General features: G+C 40.3%; 2 long non-coding RNA genes across 2 annotated transcripts in view; one reads left to right on the top strand and one right to left on the bottom strand.

Annotated features, from left to right (window-relative positions):
- Positions 1–363: 363 nt before the first annotated feature.
- On the bottom strand, positions 364–18,554 carry LOC116567827. The gene is made up of 4 exons (XR_004276366.1): positions 18,417–18,554; positions 8,855–9,037; positions 5,367–5,436; positions 364–659 (listed from the first exon to the last, which is right to left on the bottom strand). It is a non-coding gene; the product is annotated as an uncharacterized LOC116567827 (long non-coding RNA).
- A 105-nt stretch (positions 18,555–18,659) lies between these two features.
- LOC116568154 overlaps positions 18,660–25,269 on the top strand; it is a 56,732-nt gene continuing 50,122 nt past the window's right edge. Inside the window, exon 1 of the long non-coding RNA XR_004276523.1 lies at positions 18,660–18,737. This is a non-coding gene — a long non-coding RNA (uncharacterized LOC116568154). The remainder of the gene's footprint in view (positions 18,738–25,269) is intronic.

Genomic DNA, 25,269 nt, shown 5'->3' on the forward strand with positions numbered 1-25,269 from the left:
AAAACAAATGTGCTAACTGCTATACTGTGGAACCTGAAGATGAGCATGGGATTCAGAGACAGGGTGATGTAGGATTGGGGCTGGGGCTCATCAAGTGGGACTCTAAATGACCATGTATATCTTTGAGGTCCAAATATGAATCTGGTGCAAGATGGGGGACTCTTTACAAGGTTATCAGTCCACTGAAATAGTGGGCTTTGGAGGTAGTATGTGAGCCCAGAAATGGGATGTGAAAAGGAGACTAAATTTCTGAAAAAGCAGATGAAATGGTGCATCAGTCTTTGGGGCCAAAGCTGGAGGGGAGCTGGAGGAACAGCACAGGAACAGAAACAAGATTGTCACAAGGCAGTTAGGGAGCAAATTACTTGAATTGCATCCCACTTACATTAGAGCTAATGTGCTTCTGGGACCTTGGGGCTTGTTCTTAAAAGAAAACAGTCCTGTAGGATAGTGCCTTGCCAAAGTCCAGATTGGCTTCAGTGCTGGAGAAACAGACACATTTTGCAAAATCCTAATGTTCATTGCTGAAGGAGAGCTCAATTCCCAGGAAAGGATTGTTCTTTATTTGACATTCTTAAGCATCAGCCATGTATTAGACAATCTGTAGCCAGAGAGTTGAAAGAAATTTCTGCTGGCATAGTCTAGTTGCTGGATGTCTTCTGGAAAAATAAGAAATCCTGTTGAAGAACTATGTCAGAATCCACTCCAATCTCTCCCTCACCCACACCCCCACCCATGTCTGGCCTTTATAAAGAAGGGTAATAAATCTCCTTTCCAAACTTATCTCGGTTATGGCAGAGGGAAGTGGAAATATGTTGTCCACTTGAGGGGGAGATTATTGAAGTACCATGGTACATGATTTATTAGAGCCTGTTTGATTTAAACTCTGATTATACCCCAAACACTCAGTTCTGCTTCACACGCAGAAAAGATCTCCTACAGCCCATGCTACCTAACAATCCTTCTCACTCCTTATCCACTTTGTAGGGGAAGGCAGACTGTTATTAGCCTATGAAAAACACACCCTGGGTTGCATGTATTATGGAGAACTCTCCTATAATACCTCTTCATTTTCCTCTTATTTTACCTGTGGTGATGTCTGCAAGTGCCTAAAGCTGGAGCTGGATGTGGTACTATGATGGGTAGTACAGGGAACAGAAAGGCTACCTCCTTGTTGTCCATAAAAATCGGCTTCCAGGGGCGGCTGGGTGGCTCAGTGGGTTAAGCCGCTGCCTTCGGCTCAGGTCATGATCTCAGGGTCCTGGGATCGAGTCCCGCATCGGGCTCTCTGCTCAGCAGGGAGCCTGCTTCCTTCTCTCTCTCTCTCTCTGCCTGCCTCTCAGTGTACTTGTAATTTCTCTCTGTCAAATAAATAAATAAAATCTTTAAAAAAAAAAATCGGCTTCCATTTCTCTCTCTCTCCCTCTGTACATGTAAACATGTCTGTCGCCACACTCAGACACATACAAAACATATGATAGGATTATGTGATAATTCAAATCCTTTCATTCTTTTAATAAATATATATGTTGAACATCCTGTAGGGACAGGAAGAGTTGCCCTAACGAAATGTCTGTAGACATTATTTTGTGTGTTCTTTCCTTCTTCATTATTCTCTTCAAATCAGATGATTTATGTTTCTTGCTTCAAGCTTTCTTTTAAAGAGCAAGAAATAGAAATTCCTTGAAAGCAACCCTCTTTCGGAAAGACTGTGCTTATAAGAGGGGAGAAATGGGGAGAGAGGAACACTTTCAGTGAAACTGACTGGGAAGGGTGAGAGCAAGGCTGCTGGGTCTCTGAGTAGAATGGTTCTACCCCTTTTCCTTGGCAGCATCCTTGGGCAATGGCAGGACTCAAAGTATATCCAGAGACTCAAGCCTTGACCACAGAATTCCCATTCCCCATAAAGAGTCCTGGATCTCAAGAGAGGCACAAGGCAATCAGGGGCCATGTGCGACAATATCTGAAGGGAAACTAAGCTTTTCCACAGTAATCAGTAACAGGACAGGCCTCTGCAAAGACTTGGGACAGAATAGGAGAACTCAGCTGAATTTTTATAAGACACTAAGGACACGAGGACAAAATGCTATAATAATTATTAGGATTAAAATCTCTCCAGATTGGTGGGATTTGGAATTAAGCTGATTAAGCAGTATTGGGTTTAAGTTAATTTAAAGAAAATAAAGCAATGCTTTATTGCTTGCACATCTGGATTTGTGGATTAAGTCCCTACCTGCTATCACTTAGCAGGGAACACAATTGTAAACAAGTGATTACTGTTGTGAATTGACTGATCTATGAAGGAAGAAGTCAGGGCATTTTGGAAACAACCTGAAGCTTAGTTGGGAGTGTGTTTGTGGGATATGATGGATGAAGGAAGTAATTATTCCTTGAGTGAACATTTTAGCTGTTATTTACAGGATAAATGAGTTACCTTGGTTAAGGGGACATAGGAAGGTTGAAGAATGTTCCAGGAAGTGAACAATATTTGAAAATATCCTGAGGTGAAAAAGAGCGTGGAACAGCCAAATGTGCCCAAGACATGCACGCAAGGCGGGGAAAGGTCAGACACAGAGAACAAAGAGGGGTCAGGTTGCTTGAGGCCTACTAGATTATTAAACACAGATAATATGAGATATGGAAAGTCACTGAAGGATTTTAAGTAGGGGAGTGAAATAAAAGATTCGAGATTTTTCTAAGATTAACTTTGGTTGCAGTTTGGAAAATAAAGGGACAAGAAAGATTTAAAGGGCCAATGAGTAGGCCTTGTGATTATAGTTGGTTGGCCTAGCTTACAAAGGAAGATGCTGAGAAGTCAAAAATAAAGAGAGTTTTGAGAAACTGAATCACTAGATCCTGATGACTAATGTTGAGGTAGGGGCATGAGGTGGAGGGGTAAAGAGTGAGAAAGCTTTCTACATTTCTAGCTTGAGTAATAAAATAGAGGAGGGGAAATAATGGAATTAAGAAACACTGGTTGAAAAACACAATTTAAATTCAGTTTTGAGAAAATGAGTTTGATCTGCTTTGGAGATATCTAAGCTTTCATATACATGTTATAATGACCATAATTACTGAATGTCATAGTAATTTATTATTGGACTAAAGGAGATCATAATGAGTACTATGATAATAAATTAAAAGTAGGTGATTCTATGTTGTTAGATACATTAAAAATATTTTAAAAGGAATTAAAATGGATATGTACAATTACTGACAAAAGTTAACAACCTTGACCAAGAGACCTGCCAAAGACAGATAGTGGACCAAATAAACTTTCCTCAGATTTTTCAGATGACAGGAAGAAGCTGGTGGAAGAAATAGTCGGAAGTGGCTAACAACACACCTTGAAACCCAGGAGATATTAAGTTCTTCAATTTCAGATTGTCAGGCAATGTAATTCATTACTATAAACAACAGACATTCCATCAAGCCACCATGAAGAGCGTTTAGTCTGCACAACCTTTCAAGTGCTGACCCCTCCAAGTGCATTGCCTCTGAGAAACCATGAACCAAATGGAAAAATGTGTGGTTGTTGGTCAGAAAAGTCTCTACATCTTGAAATTATAATGGTAGCGATTGGTTGCTAAGTTTGCTACCCCTCCGCCCATCTGTTAAGAGCTATCATTATGAAACTAGACATTTGGCTTCTGGTGTAAACTTTATCACAAAGCTTGCCACAGATGGAAGAATCCAGGGAGTTTCTAGCCAGTCCTTGCTTTCCTTCCTGCGGGGGATCATGGTAGAGACTGCACGTTCACAGAGCTCTTTTCCTCAAAGAGAATGGAAATGGAAATAGAATTATTGCCTCAGGAAGCAAAAGCAGGAAGATAACCCTTAGATTATTGGGGTTATCAAGGCCTCCTTGCTTAAACTCCTTAAGTGGTTAGTGGAAGACACGGTGAGGAGCCAGGCGTGGGTATCTTGAGGTTCTGAGACGTCTGTTTCCTGAAGCATCCTGTACTTTTCTTAAAGACATTTAACAGATTCTACCTTCTAGTATAGTTAAATGGCAAGTTTTCTTCTTTTTAGATAAGTATAAACTGCAAATAGCAGATAAGAAAACATTAAAGGGTTTCTATGTGCTTATTGGAATAAGCAGCACTTTGGCACAATTTGACTACAAGGCTGGTTGTAACAGTTGGGAAGTATGGCCAGGGCCAGAGGTGGTCGTGGGGGTGGGGTTGAAAAGGGAATAGGAAAAGGAAGTGAAGAAGGAAGACTATTGTTCCCAGCAATATGGTCCTCCTTGTGGCCTGGTGCCTGGAAACTCATAACACTTGTGTAGTCAAAGGCCCCAAATAAGGGATAATGCATAGTAAGGCACAGTCAGAGAAGGCAGTGTGGATCTGTCTGACTGCAAATACGCAACGGCCAGCCAGGAAATGACTGGGTGGGTAGACCACGCATAGGTAGTAGTAGGAACACATGGAAGAACAGTGCTCTAGCCTCGGTGGGAACCAAGAGCTAAGAGTAATTGGTCAACAATATCTACTCCATGGGTGGTTGTGGAGATGAACTGAGACAGCTGGCTCATCGTGACTCAATGACTGGGCTGTGGGCATTGGAAATCAGGCTGGTTAACAGGCCCTGACATGAGATATGACCAACAGGGTCACTGCAACTGTGGCCATCAGAGAATTCATATTTATTACATGGAGCTACTCTGCTGGGCACCTTCCATAAGTTACCCCCTTCACCCCGACATCAAATATATGCACACGTATGAACATCTCTATGTTATAGAGGGAGAAATTCAGACTCAGAGAGGTTAAAACAATTTTCACAAAGACACTCAGATGATCAAGGATGGAGCCAGATTTAAAGTCTACCTGATTTTGTGCTTCGTTGGTGTGTGTCTTCAGAGCACTGGGAGAGATGGGTTAGAGGAAGGTGGGTTCACAAGGAAGAGGTTTGAAATTTGGAAACTAGACAGAGAGGAACTTAAAAATATAAGCATAGGAGTTCTGTATTTAGTGTGCCCAGAACCCACTTGGTGTCCCCTGTGGTCCATTGCATACTGCATTATACTTAGTTCCGTTTGGGTAGCCTGGTCTGCTAGACTGGATGTACCCCATGAATAGGGAGATAACTTTCTTTCTCTCCTCAGTGCCATGCACAATGTTCAGAGAATAGTTGGTGCTTACACATTTATTGAATAAATGAATTCATTAAGTCAAGGCCAGAACTGCAAGTTACAGCACCCAAATGTACAGAAATCGGTAGCAAAACCCAAGCAGAATAATGACATCTATAAACAGAAATCTTTTTTGAAGGAAAGTAAGGTGTACTATAATATATTTGGGTTAACCTGTTAAGCAGAGTGTTACAAGCGTGAACTTGAGGGCAGGTCCCTTGACACTTACCGCGTCTCTCAAAGTCCTCCCAGGCCAATGTCTTTCACACAGGAGACATTCAGTGATATGTTACTGAATTCTAAAAAGAAGATAACGGTTCAAAATCATGTATGATCTTCATATCTTTGGGTAGCTTGTTGGGGCATTCGTGTTTTAAATCTTCATACATGAAACGCATATGCAATTTGTAGTTTTAAGATTTAAGGTCACAACTAAACCATAAAAAGCCTCTGGATAAAAAGTGAAAAGTGGATCGGGGTGCCTGGGTGGCTCAGTGGGTTAAGCCGCTGCCTTCGGCTCGGGTCATGATCTCGGGGTCCTGGGATCGAGCCCCGCATCGGACTCTCTGCTCAGCGGGGAGCCTCTTTCCTCCTCTCTCTCTCTGCCTGCCTCTCTGCCTACTTGTGATCTCTCTCTGTCAAATAAATAAATAAAATCTTTAAAAAAAAAAAAGTGAAAAGTGGAAGTATTTTGTGCTATATAGCGACAGTCTAAAATGTAATACTTCACTTTTGGACCCCAAGTTCAAACCTCCTATCAAGATTACCTCTACCTTAAAAACTGGGCAAAGTCACGCCCCCAACATTCTTCTGATAACCTCAATTAGTTTAGATGTGAGAATACAAATTGAAACGAGAAAGGAAATGCTTGAGCTGCTGGGAAGTGGTATTGACATTACTGAGGCTCTTTGGTCCTTTAATTGTGCTGGTAAAAAATACTGATGGGGTCAAACAATTGAAAACTCAATGAGATGAAAACAACCGGGAACAAGAAGGGAAAGACAGGGGTGTGGGAGGCTGAGAGGTTAATATCAACTTCTGTCTAATTTAGGATTTGGATTAAAGAACAGAGAAGCTCAAACCTGCTCAAATCATGCTGCCATCTGTGACTCCGATGTGGCATTTGGAAGAGTAAAAACACATGCTGGAAAATTACCAAGACAAAGAAAAATTCTGGAATCTCGGCACAGGATTTTCCTTTGTGGCTAAAAGGCTGAGCTACTTTGGAAACATTTGGATTCCTTCTCTGCTTTATCTGAGCCGCCAAGCATCTCTTTTAAAGCATAGACATTGCATTCTCTATAAGGAGGAACCTTTGTGAGTTAATCAGTCATCATTTTCCAGGCTCGTCTAGGAGTCACATCATTAAGAAGTATGTGTTGGTCGTTATTGATTATCTAACAAAAGGGAGAACAAGAGAAATTAAAAATCTTGTTTAACTGGCATGATACTTAATGAGCTCTAAGATGTTCTCTGTAGCCCCAATTCCCATGGAAATTATTTAATGCTAAGAGGGAGTTCAAACTCCTGAAGGAAGCTGCATATTTTCAGAGAACCTAAGCTGAGATGCAAAGCAAGAAAGGTCTGCATTTTCGAATAGAACATTTTGTATTACATGCACATCTGCATTCACTATTTTTTTTAAATAATTTTATTTATTTTAGAGAGAGAGCTCAAGCAGGGTAGGGGCAGAGAGAGAGAGAGAGAGATTCTCAAGCTGACTCCCACGGGGGCTCTACCCAGAGTCTTAAGATCATGACCTGAGCTGAAACCAAGAGTTGGACGTTTCACACTGACTGAGCCACCCACATGCCGCATTTGCTCTTCTTACAAAGGCTTCCAGGAAGCTGGCTGAGGGCAGAAGACAACATCATTGTACTTCCAATTTCAAATTGTCACTCTACTTTGTATCCTTCACGTACTTGAGTCTAACATGAGTTGATATGGACAGAAATCCTTTTTTTTTTTTAATCTGAAAGGGAAATTATGTGATATGAAGTATCCTAACCTCATACCCTTTCTGTGAATTCCCTGGATTATAAAAGGGGCTTCCATTCAATTCAGTGTAAGGGAATTTTTTTAAATTTGAAATTTTGGGACCAGGCTCCTGTGTGCAGGCATGGTCTAGAGTGTGACAGACGTCAAGGACAGCACAGCTGGCCCCTTCTCACAAGCAGCTGTTTTTTTTTTTTTTTTTTAAAGATTTTATTTATTTATTTGAGAGAGAGAGAATGAGAGAGAGAGAGAGAGAGAGAGAGCATGAGAAGTGGGAGGGTCAGAAGGAGAAGCAGACTCCCTGTGGAGCAGGGAACCCAATGCAGAACTCGATCCCGGGACTCCAGGATCATGACCTGAGCTGAAGGCAGTCGCTTAACCAACTGAGCCACCCAGGCGTCCTCACAAGCAGCTTTCTACCTTGGCTGCGTCACCGGCATTCAGTGTGGACAGATCCAATGTTACTGTCATCCAGTTACCTTCCTTCAGTGACAGGACTGTGGGGCCTCACGGTGAGGGATAATAAGGACCTCAGAGCTCAAAGCTCTGGTTCCAGGGCCAGACTTCTCTCTAAACACTTACAGGGTTGTTGGCAAGCGACTAACCATCTCTACACCTCGCTTTTCTCCACTGAAGAACAAGACCAGCATCAGCTAAGACAGAGATTGTGAAAAATTAAATAAGATATCCAATAATGCTAACTCCTCTTAGCCTTTCCCATCAGTTTCTAAACAGGCTGTCCTCTACAAAATACCCCACTCACAATAGAAAGGGTTCTTTAGAGTTGGTGCCCAAATGACGTTGACGTCTACATTCCCCCTTCTGTATGTCTCTGTCTTTTTTAGTAGCAGAACGCTACTCCTGTTGTCGTTTGCCGTCGCAGTTACTGTTGTTTCCTTTGAGGAGATGACCTGTACCTATTGTCATCACGTGGGATGCCTCTAGGCCTACGAACATCACATACGCGGCTCCTGTGGCCACAGTGGTTCAGGTGACCTGGTTGGGTCTTTCAGCCAAAGCTGCAGGCATACTAGATGGTGTAGGCCCAAAGAGCCTCTCTTTTCTGAGGAGTGTGACCATGAAGTCTGTGGAGGAGAGCAGAGCCAAGTGACTTGGCGGGGCTCAGTGACTTTATTTGATTTCCTAAACACAGAGAGCCCAGAGTGAAATCCTGCGTGCCCTGGGTTTTTCATCAAAGGAGCCAAGAAATTATCTTTTTTTCTCTCTCTTTTTTTTCTTTAGCAAGTTTGGATTAGTTTCTCACCTTTTCAGTTGAAAGGGCTTTGTTGTTGTTGTTGTTTTAATTAATTAATTAACTAATTAATTAATTTGCTGGAGAGAGCGAAAGCACTCAGCTGGGAGATAGGCAGGCAGAGGGTGAGGGAGAAGCAGACTTTCTGCTGAGCAGCGAGCCTGATGCGGGACTTGATCCTGGGACCTGAGGATCATGACCTTAGCTAAAGGCAGATGCTTAACTGACTGAGCCACCCAGGGCCCCCTTATTGAACGGGTTTCGATGAACACTTCCAAGGGTGGAAATTGATGGAGGGCAGGGGGAAGTAAAATTTAAATTCGAAGTAAGATTATCTTTTACTTGCAAACTGTTTTATTTAGAGGGTCCATATACTGCCTCAATTCTTTAATGTATTTAAAGCAAAATAATCAAGATGATCGCTCTAAAAATTTCTTGCTTGGAGTTATGTCATAGGAGCCCAAAAACACCTTGCATCATGAGAAGAGCAGCACAGAGATTATCATCTGAAACATGTAGAGAATAATGATGCGTCTCCACCAGAAGAGAGCACTGTAACTGTCTGCATGCGGCATCCACAGGAAGAAGCCAGCATTTTTGGAATCTCAGAAACACCTTTTTTAAAAAATTTCCCTCCACCCCAGCATCTCAACCTTAAGAGACAGACAAAAGAAAGTCCCGTTAAAAGCTGTTTGCAGAAGGAAATGGTTAACAGAAATGAAAATTAAAGTAAGAGTAAGACCATAGAATTCCCACATGGTCTTGTGAAACAATCCAGGCGGTCCTCGCTGCAGAGAACCCTAGCAGCGGGGAAGCGGCAGGCAGAGGTAAAAAGGACATATTGCTGTGCAAAGTGGACAGCCAATTAATGGAATGTGTTATCCCAGGAGTGTTGTAAGCCACATTAGTAAGGTGGAGAGTCTTAGATAAATGTATTCTTATGAGATAAATGGGGGAGCTTTTGAAGGACCGAGGACAACTTGGGGAATGCCCTCTCTTATTTAACGAGCACAGAGTGCTGGGGGTTGGGGGGGTAGTGGAAAAGCCCTCGTGACTCATGGAGTTACAAGTGTGGTTTAGCCTTTTCAAAACCGTGTGATCTTGAGTCCACTTGTCATTATGGGGTCATAATACAGCTATCTGACATCACTGTGGGAAGCTCAAAACAGATCGTTATTTCAGTGCCTTTGAAAGACAACAGATGAAGTTGAAAACAAAGTTCTAACACAAGTAAAGGACTGCTTATATCATGATCACCAGTAACCCCTGGCCAGGCCCCACGGTCCTTCCATCCCTTCATCTCTATCTGGTGTGATGGATCAGCACTGTTTGGCAAGTTACCACTCTCTCCTTGAAACTTCTCATGTCCCCACCACGATGCTGCCTTCACCAGCTTTTTCTCCTTTACTCTTTCTCCTTCTTAGTCTCTTTGCTGTCCCCTTTTATCTCTTCAATCATTAAATGTTGGAGGTGACTCAGAGCTGAGCCCTCTTTTCTTTTCAATCTACTCTCTCCTCCTGGGGGCAATTTCATCCAGACCAGTGGCTTTAAATTCTGTCTATACCCTTCATGACACCCAGTTTATATCTCTAAGTGAGATTTTTTCCCCCCCTGAAACTGGGAATCTCTATTACCAGCTTCCTACCTAGCCTCTTCACTTGGATGCCTAATAGTTGCCTGACATTTACCAAGTCCAAAGTAGGGCTCTTGGAATTTCCCTGCATACTTGTTGCTTCTAAAACTTCCTCATCGGGTCAATGTCTTCTTCTACCTTTTAGCTGCTCAGTCCAAGATCTTGGTGTCATGGTTGACTCATCTCTTTCTCTCCTCTCTCATATCTGGTCTATCCTGTCAACTCTTCAAACTGTATCTGGAATCTGACCACTCTTCTCCACCTTCACTGCCTCCACCTTGGTCCACACCGTCATCATCACTCACAGAGGCTGGATTACTAGAACAGCTTCCTAACCAGTTTCCTAACAGTCTCTGCCCTTGTCATTTAGCAGTCACAACATGTAGCCCAAGTAACCTCATAGAAATCAGCTCCTTCCCCTCCTCTTCTCAGAATTCTTCATGGTTTCCATCTCAGAGTAAAAGATGGTATTCCTGACATTTTATGACCAAACCCCGTTACCTCTAAAAAATAATTTTCATCTACTTATTGTTGTTCACTTTACTCTAGCCATACCAGATTTCTTGTTATCACTCTACTACCATAGACCTATTTTCACCTCAGGATATTTGTATTTCCTGTTTCTGCTGCTTGGAATGCTCTTCCCCCAGATATCTGCATGGTGAGCCCCTTCACTAACCTTAAGTTTTTATAGGAAAGTGGCCCCAGTGAGGTCTTCCCTGGCCTAGCTAACATTCTACCACCCCACATGATACTTCTTATTCCCTTTTCCTTATTTATGTTTTCATTTTTTATTATTTTTGAGGATAAAAACTTTTTTTCCCAAAGAATTCCAGGCTCCAGGACAGTGAAGAAATCAGGTCTCTGGTAACAAGATTTCCAAATGGAGGAGTCACCTGTGTGAACATGAGCATCTGCTTAATTATGCACTGAACAACGCTGTTGTTCGGGGGTCTTGGCTTCTGTCTTTACATCTGCACAGGGCTGTCTGAGGAAAGAAGAGTGTGGCCCTAATGGGGACAAACCAGAACCAGTGGGAGGAAATATAGGAGGCCTAGAGGCTGACTTAGCATATGCAAGAACCTATATATTGACTCCCTTGATAGGAAGACCACACTTCTTCACAGCAAGTCAGTAGAGACTAGATGACCATCTGGCAGGAATTTTATATCACTGATTTGTGCCACTGACTGCTGAAGTCCCTTTTACCCTTGGAAGCTGAAGTGACACCAGCTAGCAAGGATGCCTGGGTTTATCTGAGAGGCAGGCTGGTCAATGGAGTCTTGGCTCAGGACTTCTGGGCTCACAGCATCATTCCACTGGCTCAGCTGCTCTTTGTGTCATTGGCCTTGATACCTTTGATCTTCTAGGTGGACCTGTCCCTCCCGAAGAGCTGAGGAGTTCTTAGAAGCTGTGTGCTCCTGCACATTTTACCAATTGGATCAGGCTCAGGATTTTAAACTGTGGGAATGGTGCCAAGAAGCAGTCAGAGACTGCTCTCATGGATTCCTAACTTTGGAGGGAGTGGCTGCTACCTGAATTTACCTTCCTGGACCAGTGCGGCACTGGTCCAGGGCTTTGGTGGGCCTTAGGAGGCTGTGACAGTGGTCAGCATGTAGACCGTGAGTGCTTGGTGCCCCTGCCAGGAGACAGACAAGAGGGGACCAGCCTCAGTGGGCTCTGTTGTTTGGGGGTACTTTGTTCTCAGCTCTTAGGAACAAGCACGCAAGAAGAGGGCTTGACCCTTTAACAGAGAGCAACCTCATAGAGTCCCCCAGATTCCTGAGCAGCCTCCTCATGATTTTTCCAGTCCTTCCATGGATTAATGTCACTGAAGATTGTCCTTGGCTCCAACAGCCTTGACAGCAAACCTGGCTTCACCACACACATGTGCGCATGTGTGTGTAAACAGTAATTCAGTTGATAGGTATATTGTTTGTATATATGTAATATAATGTATATATGTATGTATAAAAATATTTTTGAGTTTTGATAACTTTATCAAAATTTACCTGTGGTAAACTCTGGCAAGGGCAGAGAAAGAACGAAGGACTGTCATCAATTAATATAATTTACTCCAAAAGGGGTAATATATTCATTAAGGAAGTCAATATTCATTCAGCAGCTAATTAATTCAATTGTTCATGAACTTATTCATCAAACAAGTATTTTTCAAGTGTTTGGAAGGTTCTAGACTGTATGTATTCTAGTCCTGATGGGTTCCTCTTTAACCATTCAACAGGGGAAAAAAAAAAAAAAAGGAAGAAGCGAAATAGAAGCCCCTAACTCATACTGCCTTCTTATTTTTCATGGTGAAGACTAGGTCCTCTCTATTATATCTGCTCTGTGGAACCGGAGAGTTGTTGGAGAGAAAAAGTCAGAATATCTATGAAGGACCATCTTTTTCTCATGCTATTTGGAAAGAATAAGACCTGGCCAAGAATTAACTCATCTCTCTATATTAGGTCTTAGTGTTTCATTCGTTATTCACTTATACATATCTTAGTCCACAGTGATTTGAAACAACTTAAGGAAACACATGAAATACTACAATGATGTAGGATTAAAAGGCAAAAATAGCATAAGGAGACAGACTGAATGGAATGTCAAGATTAGAAAAAAATTAATAAGAAATTCAGGACCTTGGGGTGCCTGGGTGGCTCAGTGGGTTAAGCCTCTGCCTTCAGCTCAGGTCATGATCCCAGGGTCCTGGGATTGAGCCCCGCATCGGGCTCTCTGCTCCGCTGGGAGCCTGTTTCCCCCTCTCTTTCTGCTTGCCTCTCTGCCTACTTGTGATCTCTGTCAAATAAATATATAAAATCTTAAAAAAAAAAAGAAATTCAGGACCTTATAATGAACACAATTATTATAATTGAACAATAACTTTGGCAGTGAGTTGCCTAGTAGCCTAAGTGAAAAGATAATCCATTATAATTTCATATCTTTAGGAATTTAATGATATGTGAGGGAAGCTCAGTGAAAATAAGTTTCCCACAAAGTAGTTCATCTTTTTTTCCCACTTGTATATAGTATAATAATATAAATAAACAAATAAATATCGTGTGTGTGTGTGTGTGTGTGTGTGTGTGTGTGTAACTTTTAGGGAGTCTATCTTGGCTATTGTATATATGAAAAATATGATCTGGAATGATCTGGAAATAAAATTTTAGCCATTATTTTTAACTAAAAACAAAAGCATAAGAAGAAGAGGATGAGAGATATTATGTGGGGTAATGGAATTTTAGGTAGGCCAGCAAAGGCCTCACTGAGGCCATTTTTTTTTTTTTTCTAATTTCTTTTTAGCTTAACAGTATTCATTGTTTTTGCACCACACCCAGTTCTCCATGAAATACCTGCCCTCCCTAATACCCACCACCTGGTACCCCAACCTCCCCACTCCACCCCTTCAAGACCCTCAGGTTGTTTTTCAGAGTCCATAGTCTCTCATGGTTCACCTCCCCTTCCAATTTCCCCCAACTCCCTTCTTCTCTCCATCTCCCTTTGTCCTCCATGTTATTTGTTACGCTCCACAAATAAGTGAAACCATATGATAATTGACTCTCTCTGCTTGACTGAGGCCACTTTTGAGTAAAAACCAAATGTTAGTGAAAGAGCTCACCATGTGGATGTCTGGGGCAGAGCATTCCAGGCAGCAGAAACTGAAAAAGCAAATGTTTTGAGGCAGAAGTATGTCTGTGATAGTGGAGAAAAAACAAGGAGCTATTGTGGCTAGAGTAGAGAGAACAACACAGTAAGAAGAAGATGATTTTTTAGAGGTAACAGATCATAAAATATCAAGGACACTTAAGCTATTTGAATTAAACTATTTAACTATTTACCTTGAAGACACACAGTAATATTAGTTTTTGAATGATTTCAATAATGTATAAATATTTATGCAACACATTTTATTGGTTATTATTTGTAGTAGAGAGAAACATTTTAGTAATCAAATACATGGTCTCTTATTATTTTATTTTATTAAGTCACATTTACACAGTTTTGATATTAGACAAAAATAATTTTATATAAACACAGGCAGTTGGGACTTTTCTCCTTTCTATAAACAATCTTCAATAGTACAATACACCAAAGGGGGGAAAAAAAAAAGAACAAAAAACAGAAAAGAGAAAAAGATACAAGACAGAAATTACTCATCAATAGTTTTTTTCCCCTTAAATTACTCTGTCACTATAACATACATTTTCCCCCCATGAGATGTTTTTTTCTTCAACAGCCTTAATTATTTTGATTTTTATCAGACATGATTTTTATTTTCTGTAGTCTTTATATGTGAGCCATGTCCAGATGGAGAATAGTATAGAATAGTCCCCCTCTATATTTTTTAAAATCAGCCTTTTGGGTAGAAAAAAATGTTTTAGAACGGTACTTTAAAATGACAATGTAAATAAGATGATAAGAAAGAGTTTGCTTTAGCACTATCACAGAAATTGTAGAAACTGAAAAACATTTTAGTGGAAAATATAGACATTTTCAGCTGTTAAGCTAGTTTTTAGAGCTACCTTCAGAACTGTATGTTTCTGCAACTTTGTCACTCTCAACAGCTACCATTTATTCTTTTTTTTTGAACACGTATTTTCAAAATAAACAGAGCTCTGCTATTAGTGCCAGCACTTAGTGAGAGAGGGGAGCGAAAGAAGTGAGAGGAGAGACTTTGTGTCAACTTTTGTTGACTATACCAATTCTTAGTCTGTGGCTAGATCTTTTGTCTGATAGTATCTATTATGGGTTGTGTTGTGTTCCTCTAAAACTTAAGTCAAGTCCTAACTCCTGGTACCTGTGAATGTGGTCTTATTTAGAAATAGGGACTTGGCAGGGATAATCGGGTAGGGAGGTGCAATGGTGTAAGTCCTGTTTGGCATCTGAAAGCCTGAGAACTGAAAGCGCCAAGGTCCCAGGGCAGTAGAAGATGGATGTCTCAGCCCATGCAGAAAGGAGTTTGCCCTTCCTTCACCTTTTTCTATTCAAGACCTGAACCGATTGAATGATTCCCACCTCATTGGTGAGAGCAACTGTTGCTCAGTCTACTGACTTAAATTCTAATTTCTTCCAGAGACACTCTCATAGACATACCCAGAAGTAATGTTTTGCCAGCTATCTGGACACCTAGCCTGGTCAAGCTCATACACAGAAAATTAACTATCATATAAGACATGGGAGAAGGGAAGGATTTTATAATTTTATGATTAAATATCAGTCTTCTAGTGAGCCTGAGTTCCTGGCTATGACTTTATTAAGTGTTTCTCTGCCTTTTTACCACTTACCCCCTTTAGTATGATGGGTAGAGTAGAGGTGTCTGGGGTAGGAGGAATGCCTTGCTCTAGGAAAGCAAATATATTTTTAAGTCAATACTTATTATTTGAATACATATTAAATTCATACTAAAAGTGAATACATTTCCTGATACATACTGAAATGTTTGAAGCTACTCATCTGTATCTGGAATCCATTTTGCAACCTTCTGTCTGTGGTTCTTAACAAAGGGCAGAAGGGAGAGGGGAAATCTTGACACTACTTGGGGTTTGTATTGGTGTTGATGCCTATCCTTGGTTGAGAACCTCAGATATAATAAAAAGATTGAGGGATTGATTTGTGTGGGTCTTAATATTGCCTTACCTTATATTTTAGGATAGGATATGTCAACTGATATGCCCCAAACTATATATTTAATCTGTGGTACAGCAAGACTCCAATCCAGGGTTTTGAATTCCCACTAGAGTGACCAAGCATCCCAGTTTGCATGGGACTGAAAGGTTCTCCAGGATGTGGGGCTTTCAGTGCTCCAACCTGAAGGCCCCAGGCAAATTGGAAGTGTTACTCACTGTCACAGAGAATTTAAAACCCAGAAAAAAAAAGAGAATATAAGATGAGGAAATTTTCCCCTTGACATTTACTATCTGTGTGCTGATTACTTAGAGGATGCTTATGTATGTAACGTGGCAGATTACAGGACGATCAATTTGCTGGCAAACAGTTTATAAATTACTTCATTACTCATATCAGTGTTATCTGAGATTTCTATCTGTCTGACACAAGCAAACAATAAAACAGACTGAAGCTTCTCTTTTCATGGGAACTGTATAAGTGCTAAGTCTATCTGCCTGCTGGCAGCCTACGCTTGGGTGGGAGTTTGATGGCAGCACTCAGTAAATCTTTCTATGCTTTAGATGTTACCATCAGAATCAGGAGTGGGAGGAAACAGGATGGGGCTGGAGGGAAAGCATCTTGGCACAGCCAGACGTGGAAACATCTCATCCTGTCTCTATTTTCACCTCCACAGCTACTGGATTGCTCTTTCTTTAATGTAATCATGGACCATGGTCGCTGACTTATTCTAGCTCCAAACGACCCTGGAGCTATGTGCCTCAATTCTCATTAAAGCCTCAATCCCAGTGCTCTAGTTAGTTGTTATAATCATCTTGCCTCTTACTTCCCTCCAATCTAGGGCTGAGGCTCACTGTTTTTCTAGGTAGTTCTTTCTCCAAAAAGACTGAAGTCTTGTCCCTGACCCTCATCAAATTGCTTGGTATCCTCTGCACAAAGACTAACCCTACCTATCACTTGTGAACAGCAGTTTAAAGACCAACATCTCCTAAGGCCCTGAAGGATGCAGATAATTTGCCTGAAATCTGGCTGAAGGTGGGTCTATTGCTCAGGCACTATATCCGGCCTGCTGTAATTCCAGCATTTGTTTGAAACTCCCCTCTCACTTTCCTAGCCAGAAGGTTAGGCTCATGTTAGGCTTGACCTGAGAGGGTACTGGCTGGGTATGCTGTTGTGGGAAGCTGGAGCCCAGAAGCAGGAAGTGGCATCCTGGAAGTTGGCTGAAGGTCTGTAACTGGGGCATCAATCCAAGGGGCTTAATGGAGAATCAGATCCAATGTAGGGAGGCCAAATGGGATTAGGGGATCAGGAAAGTGGTAGAATTAGGATAGGAGACAGTGGAGGTGCTGTGGAGGATTGGTGGGCAGACACACATAGTAACTCTTATCCTGGGATGTCCCTGACTCTTGAGGCATATTGCATTTGAAGAAGATGTAATGAAATGACTACTGACTTGCCCTAATAGGCCGGTCAGTTGCCCTATCATGTACTTCCTGACAAGTAGTCTTGCTCTGAGGAAACAGCAAAGTCTCCCTAACAATCATAAGCCTATTTCAAATACTTTCTTTTCAACCAGCCAGTATTCTGGCTCCTGTCTCACCTTCATTGAATTCTGTTATTGGCCTTCATCTAGGTTGTGTTTGAATCCTTAAAGAATATCTGTTTAGATGAGTTTTTCCTCTAAAACTAGATCCTGTCTAATTATTTAATGATTGTGCAACTAACAGAGAAATATTCTGAGATGATAATTTCCATGTTAGGGAAAGAAAAATTGAGGCTGATTTAGACCAGACAAAGCAATATTTCATTTTTTTACTTTTTGATGTTGTAAATGACCATGGGAAATTTGCTTGAATATTTTCTATCATTGGAACAGGGGCTTCTAACTTGTTCAGGGGTAATGTAAGACCTCTGCCTCATGGCCATTGGGGTTTAGAGGATATTTGCTGATAGGAAAATTATTTTACCGAAATACCCTATCTTTAGCCACCCCTTTACTTAGCTGCAGTAGCACAGGACTTTGTCCTTAAGGTGAGTGCCAGTCTGGGGAGAATGGTTTTCCCCAGTGAACAGCTGTTCTAGGGACCTCTAGCTCTGCCACTTTAGGGAAAATATTCAGCTTGCACACTCTTTGTTTTTTTGAAAAAATGCCTCCGGAAGTTTCTATTATACAAGAGGATTTGTCCTCTGGTAGAACACCATAGTTCATTGTTCAGAACTTTCTGGAAAGTTCAAAAGCACAGCTTTTCAAGACTCTCTTTTCCAGAAAGCATTTTATCCAAATTAAAAATTAAATTCTGAGACACAGTTAATATGTGTTAGCCTTTGTAGGAGCAGCACAGATCTAAGACTTTTATGTGAAGAGACCTATAGGTCTTAACAATTGACATGTGGAATATGGCAAATATGATTGTGTGTGTTGAAATGCTTTTTATTTGGTGACTTAGGAGTGACAACCATACCTGGCCACTGCTGGAGAATGTTATGATGGCTTAGTACTTAGTACTTTGGCTCTTCTCTCATTTTTACTAATTTTTGTAAATAGGTAAGATAGTTACTAAGAAAAGAACATTTTGAAATAATTTAAATCTTTCATCTTTATATGTATTATGTCAAAACAAAGAGTTAATAGAATGGTTCTAATCAGTGTGTTTAAAAGGAAAATGGTGCCACCTGCAAAGATTAGCTGACATTTGGATGCTGTTTAGTTTGTACCTGCATTGGTATAAGCACGTTACATGTACTTACTCATCTAATTTTTATAAATTAGGTACCTTTATTATTCCAATTTTTATAGATGAAGGAACTAAAGCTTGGAGAAGTTAAGCAAGGTCCAAGGTCATACACACAATGTTGGAGCTGAGACGTCAACCCAACAATCTTTCTCTAGGGCCTACTTAGACAGTGGTAGGAGGCCCAAACTGTCATTTTATCATGATAGGTTCAGAACTTGATGCAGTTCCCTAGGTTACATGAACCAACAATAGGTTTTCTAAGCACATTCCAAGCTATTCTGTCAACCTTGGACATACTGTCCTTGATGGAATCCATACCAATCATTAAGCAAATGACATGACGAGGACTATATTTATTGAGTAGGTGTGCTTGGGGCTTTACTATCTCTAATTTTATTTGGTTCCAGCTGATTACTTGATCATATGGATGTGATTTTACTTACTATTTTTGCAATTATTTCCTCAATAACTCTGATTACCTCTTTTCTTTGTTAATCACCTTCTCTAATTTGGGTGATTTTATCAAAGTGCTGATAGTTGTAGCTCAAAGAACAGAATGCCCCACCTGCTCTTCTGCATTATAACTCTCCCAACATCGAAAGTGTCCAACTACTCTCTTTTTTCTGTCAATTGTTTTGTCTCTTCTGTAGAGGCCCTGATGGTTATTCTTCACTGGCGGATACTCTCCACAACCTGAGCTGTATTTCCTAACTTTCTCCTTCTAACTTTAAAATCTAATTCGTCCTTTTTGTCTGTCCTTTGTGTTGCTCATCCCATGTCTTCCAGTCGCCTTCACGTTTCCTCTGTGAGTCTTGTTCCCCGTCTCTAGGCATCTCAAACTGTGACCTTGCTTCTCTGTGTATTATACCTAAGGATGACGCTTCACTTTTTCTTTTGTAGCAGTAATCCTTAACTTTCTTCATCCCATTCACTAAAAGAAGCTCATGAACATAAATGTTCCAAATGCTTTTCTGGACTTCTCCTTCTCTCCCATTTCTCAGAATATCCAGTCCATTATATTAGAGGCCCCAGCTAACTTTGTCTGTGTCAGACACATTGAGTGGTGATAGTCCTTACAACAGTTCTGTGAAGTGAGCACTATTATCACTCTCAAGTTTGTGGGTGAGGAACTTGAAGAATAGATAGGCAACGTAACTTGCTCAAGACTATACTGATAATGAGTCGTAGAGCTAAGTTCTGAATATGGATAAGGTAATTTCAAAATCTGTGAGTTTTTTTTTAAAGCCATATTTATTTATTTTTAGAGAGAGAGAGTGGATGTAAACAAGGGAGGGGCAGAGGGAGAGAAAGAGAATCTTGGGGAGACTCCCCAGTGATCCTGGAGCCGGACATGGGGCTTGATCTCACAACCCTGAGATCATGACCTGAGCTGAAACAAAGAGTTGGATGATCAATGACTGAGCCACCCAGGTGCCTCTCAAAATCTGTTTTTAACCTGTAGAGATAGGTTGCAGTCCTACTTCCTTTCTAAAGGCAATGATCTGGCTACTTAGCCTCTGTCATCTCATTGCAATAAATATGGTCTCCTTGTCACTTAATAAACAGACTGATCAGTATTGTCAAATACAGAATCTGCTCCTTCCAAAACAGGAAGAGAACTTCTCACACACTGAGTTTTCTATTGATGATGAGAGATACAATAACTTGTTCTTTATTTTGAAGGAGATCCTCTGGCATGCCTCAGGTGCATGGACCCCAAAGAATTTTATGGGTTTAAGAGGCTCCCATATCCTTGTATGGTTTGTCTCCCTCTCTCAGGTCGGAGGGGGAGGGGAGGCATGTTTCTTATTGAGGCTTGGAGAGTTGCTTGCTACTTTTTACTTATCAGGTCTGATTACACTGATTTCATCAACAGAGTGTATTAATGTGATGCGCTGCAGTGTTCAGAAGGTTCAAGTCCCTTCAGATTATATTGTGACAAGGGCAGCAGTAGAGTTAACATAGCCCTGCAGCAAGATTGCTAATGTTTAATTGTTCATATTACGTGAATTTAAAGTCCTTCTCATCTCCTTTCCTGATGGATGTTGAATAGAACATATTCACCAAATCAAAGACACATATGATATACCTAGGGCCATATTAATATGCTCTAGTAAAGATATCAGGGCTGGAAGAGTAGCTGTAACTGGGGCTAATGCTGGTTAATTTGTGTTATTTTGTGTTACTCCACTGTCATCCATCAGGATCCATATGGTCTATGCACAGGCCAGACGAATGAATTAAGTAGGGATAAAGAAATGGGGACCACCATTCTTACATCCTTCAAGTCCGGACTGTGGCAATAGTCCATTCTCCTTCACAAAAAGTCGGATGATTTTTTTTGATTTACTACCTCAACTGGAGTGGGTTCTGATGCCAAACACTTAAAGTCTCTGTATTTTAATAGGAAGTTGCTTAAATCTTAAATTAAGATTTATAGATTGAGGAAGAGATGTTAAGATGATGAAATAACCTTAACACACACACACACATACACAGACATACATATGTATAAAGGAGATATCCATAGAAGTTAGACAAATGGTGAAGATATGGTGAAGAGTCCGTGGGAAGACTCTGAGAAGCATCCAGAAGTTGCTGGAGGTACTTATTAAGGAAATAGAATACTACTAATGAGTATTACTATAGTAAATTGATATTAATGAGCATTTACTGTGTACCAGGCACTTTATTTATATTTCTTCAATTAATTTTTTTGATAAGCCAATGAGTCAAGGGCCATATGGTTCCCATGTTACAACCAAGAACACTGAAGTTTGGAAAAGTGAAGTAACTTGTTTCAATTCTAGTCCCAAGCTGGTAAGTGGTGGAAATGGAATTCAAACGCTCTAGACTGGGGGCTGTAAGCCATGCCTCCTGCATGTCTGTTGGCAGAACATATCCTGTTGGAGGCTGCAGTCTTTGATGACTAGAGTAGAAGTAAAAACTCTTCACCTGCGGAAGAGAGATGCAGAAATGACTCTGAATGTCTGAATGCTTCTGCCTGAATATTGTTAGTGAAGGGAACATCATTAGGTGTTAAACTTGCTGAACATGATGGATACCTAAAGGGAATTTGGTTACTAGAATTCCTTCTCTTACAAATGGTTGTCAACGTAATTAGTGCTCTGTAGATTCTGTAGATCTGGTACAAAGAAATAGAAGAGTTTTATGAAGATGACCTCTTGAGAAGGTAGGGAAGGCTTTATTAGCTTCTTTTGTCTGCCTTAGGATTTTATAATCCCTCTGCCTCCCCAAAACTATGCATTAACCATCTGCTAGCATTTTAACTTACTTCTTACTCATTCAATGCTAACATCACATTCATTTGAAATGGGAATGGTTGGGGTGGTGTTTAAAGGCAAATTCACTGGTTAAAAGCAGTTTTCACCTAACACAAGCTTAACCTATGTTAATGTTTTTCTTCTTTTTTAAAGTACTTTTTAGAAGGCTATATTAAATAATAATAATGAAAATTAAATACATTATCCCCAACCACCATAAAATAGATGGCTTAATATTTTACTTCCTTACAGTTTTTATTAATATGCATGCATCATTTTTACATAATTGTAATCAAAGCAGAGATACACTTTTGTTTTCTTTTTCCCCATTAATGTATGAGCGTTTTCCCATGTAGCTAGTTAGTGTTTTTAAATTAACATGTTAATGGATGTATATTACTGCATGGAGTTACTGTAGCAAAATGCATTTAACCATTTCTACACCATTGAACAGTTAGATTGTTTTTAACCTTTTTACTGGCATAATAAAGAGCAATAAGGAACATAATAAAGAGAAATGAGGGACACCGGGCTGGCTCTTGATCTCAGGGTCATGAATTTGAGCCTCATGCTGGGTGTAGAGCTTACTTAAAAAAACAAAGAGCAATAAGGAAATGGAATATGGGGTCTGGGTGATCTAATTTTGAATCCTGACTTTGCTGTATAAGAAGTATGGAGCCCTGGGCTCCATTCACCCTGGTCTGGGTGAATACTCCTCGTACTCCATAATATGCTGTACTCAGAAATATCTGTTGTTAGAAACTGTGCTTGGTTCTGGGCACACAGAGGAAAACAAGAAAGATGTGGTCCCTTCCCTACACAGCTATGTAGCTAATAGGTCAGTAAAGTGTAAACAGTCACATGACTGTTGTGAGGAGTAAAAGAAATAACAACTGTTAAGTACTTAGCGCAGTGCCTGGCATATCCTATGTGTCCAATATTACTCTTATTACAATCGGTTTTATTATTGCTTGAGTGCTGTTATTACTATTTTTGTTATTGTTATTTAAGCATATATCTTTCTTCAAAGCTACTGGTTTTTAAAGATCATTCACTTACCGATTGCTTTTATTGAGTATAATTTAACATTTCTTGAAGCTGGTCTTAAGGTGATATTAGTTTATAAGTTAAGTGTGGTATTTTAATTAATTATTAATTAATTAATTTTTACAGATTTATTTATTTGAGAGAGAGAGAGAAAGCATGAGCAGTGGGAGGGCAGAGGGAGAGGGAGAAGCAGGCTCCCCACTGAGCAGGGAGCCTGATGCAGGGCTCCATCCCAGGACCCAGAGATCATGATCTGAACCTAAAGTAGACGCTTAACCAACTGAGTCACCAAGGAGCCCTAGTGTGGTATGTTTAAATGACACCTGAAGAGAAGACCAATGTTTTCTTCAGTTGAGCGCCTCTCCCTATTGTCAAACTTTGTGCCAGGGCCAGGAGAGGGAGCAGTTGGGCCTAACATCTGTCCTCAGGGAGCCACAGGCTGGTTTTTCTTTAAGAAAACAATGGGATGATGATGTTCTCTATTGTTTGTGTGTGTGTGTGTGTGTGTGTATACACATATATATATAAACTACATGGTTAATTTTCAATATTCATATTCAAAGAATATGACTTTGTGCAGGAAAAATCCTAAAATCTACATACTAGTATATCACCTTTGTAATAAAACAGATATATTCACTTTCTCAAGTTTATTTAAGTCTACATGACTGATTTATTATCATCTTAATGATGATGGCTCTATTGGATCCATCAGCATAATTAAAACTTTGGTTTTAACTCCTAAATTATGAGTCATTGTTGCCACTATTTAAAGCCCACAAAGAATGCAGCCTATTAATGTGGCCAAGTTCACACTGATTAGAAAAATTTTGCTACAGTATAAATTTTATTCATCAGCTTTGCCTGAGTTTCCTTATGTGAGACCTCGTACAAGAAATTCATAATGAAGATTTTGTAGAATCCATTTTTGCTTATGCATTCATTAACTTTAATAAATTAAACCTGAACATTGATATCTCTATAGTTAGCAGAGACACCTAACCATAAACTCTAGACCTCAGGGGAAAGGTTTCAAGTAGAGCCTGATCCACAGTGCCTCTCAGGGGACAGCATTTCTCTTTTACCCCTCAGCCACAATGGTTTGGCACACATTTAAAGTATTACAATTTGCTAAGTTTTGATTTACGTCTACACCCATGAACCTCTGATGATAGTCAACCCAATGAACATTTCCATCACTCTCAAACGGTTCCTTATACCCTTTTGTAATCCTTCTCCACCCTTTGCATCCCTACCTACCCTGAACTTCAGGCAACCCATGATCTCTTTGTTGCTACAGATTAGTTTTCTGTTTCTAGAATTTTCTAAAAATTGAATCATACAGTATGTATTCTTCTTTGCCTGACATTGCAAAGCTATTCTGAGTTGCATCCAGTTTGTGGATGTATCAATAGTGTGTTCTTTTGATTGCTGAATGTGAGCCCGTTGTGTGGATAAACTAAAATTTGTGCATCCATGTACCTTTTCATGAACATTTGAGTTGTTTCTAGGTTTGGTTAGTGTACATAAAGTCATGGAAAAGACTGTGATTTCACTTTTCTTGGGCAAATACTCAGGATAGGAATGGCTGGGTCACGCACGTGGTAGGAATAGCTTATTCTTTTCATAGCCTGCCAAACTGTTTTCTAGAGCAGTTGCATCCTGTTGCATTCCTACCGGCAGTGTGGAAGTGTTCCAGCCGCCCTACATCCTTACCAACACTGGGTACGGTTAATCTTTTCAATTTCAGCCATTCTAGAGATTATACTGGAAAAGCCAGCAAACTGTGGCTCACAGGCCAAATCTGGCCCACCACTTGTTTTTGCAAACAAAGCTTCATTGGAACATGGTAGTACCCATTCGCTTCTTTTTCTGTGGCTCTTTTTGCTTTACCGCGGCAGAGTTGAGTAGCTTATAAAGCTACGTAAAGGGAGCTTATAAAGCCTAAACTATTTATGATCTGGTCTTTATACAAAAAAATTTGCTGACCCCTGGTGGAGTGGTTTCTCCTCCAGGCTTTACTTTGCATTTTCCTAACGATTAATGAGACTTAAATAGCACACGTAGGTATTTAAGCTGCGGGCTTTTGTACCGAACACCAGGTGGCAGAGTTACACTTTTCCGTTACTGCTTTTCTAATTCCAACTGGAAAGAATCCTCAAGATCATGCATCCAGCTACGTTTCTGAAACTTGACTCACCTTTTTGTTCCCCGCGTTCTTCACTATGTCGTGTTTCATTGTTAGTCATATATCATCTAATTTTTCTATAAGCCTGACTACTTAATTTCTTTTATTTAATTTCTTTTATTCTAATTTTCTGCATAGTTGTAAACATCTTGTTCCTGGAGTAGCATTGATTTCCCAAAAATGCCCCAAAGTTTTTGTTGGTCCTTAGACCAGGGTTGGCTAAAAAGTGGCATTTCTGTCCTTTACCCAGTATAGACTACATGCGTACTCTCTCTGGCATATCTTCTATTATTTGTTATGTTACGTTATTTGACTCTGAAGTATTTTATATATGTAAATATATATGTACATACACAAATACATTTTACACTCA

The sequence above is a fragment of the Mustela erminea genome, chromosome 10 (assembly GCF_009829155.1).
Source record: "Mustela erminea isolate mMusErm1 chromosome 10, mMusErm1.Pri, whole genome shotgun sequence".
NCBI classification, from domain to species: domain Eukaryota; kingdom Metazoa; phylum Chordata; class Mammalia; order Carnivora; family Mustelidae; genus Mustela; species Mustela erminea.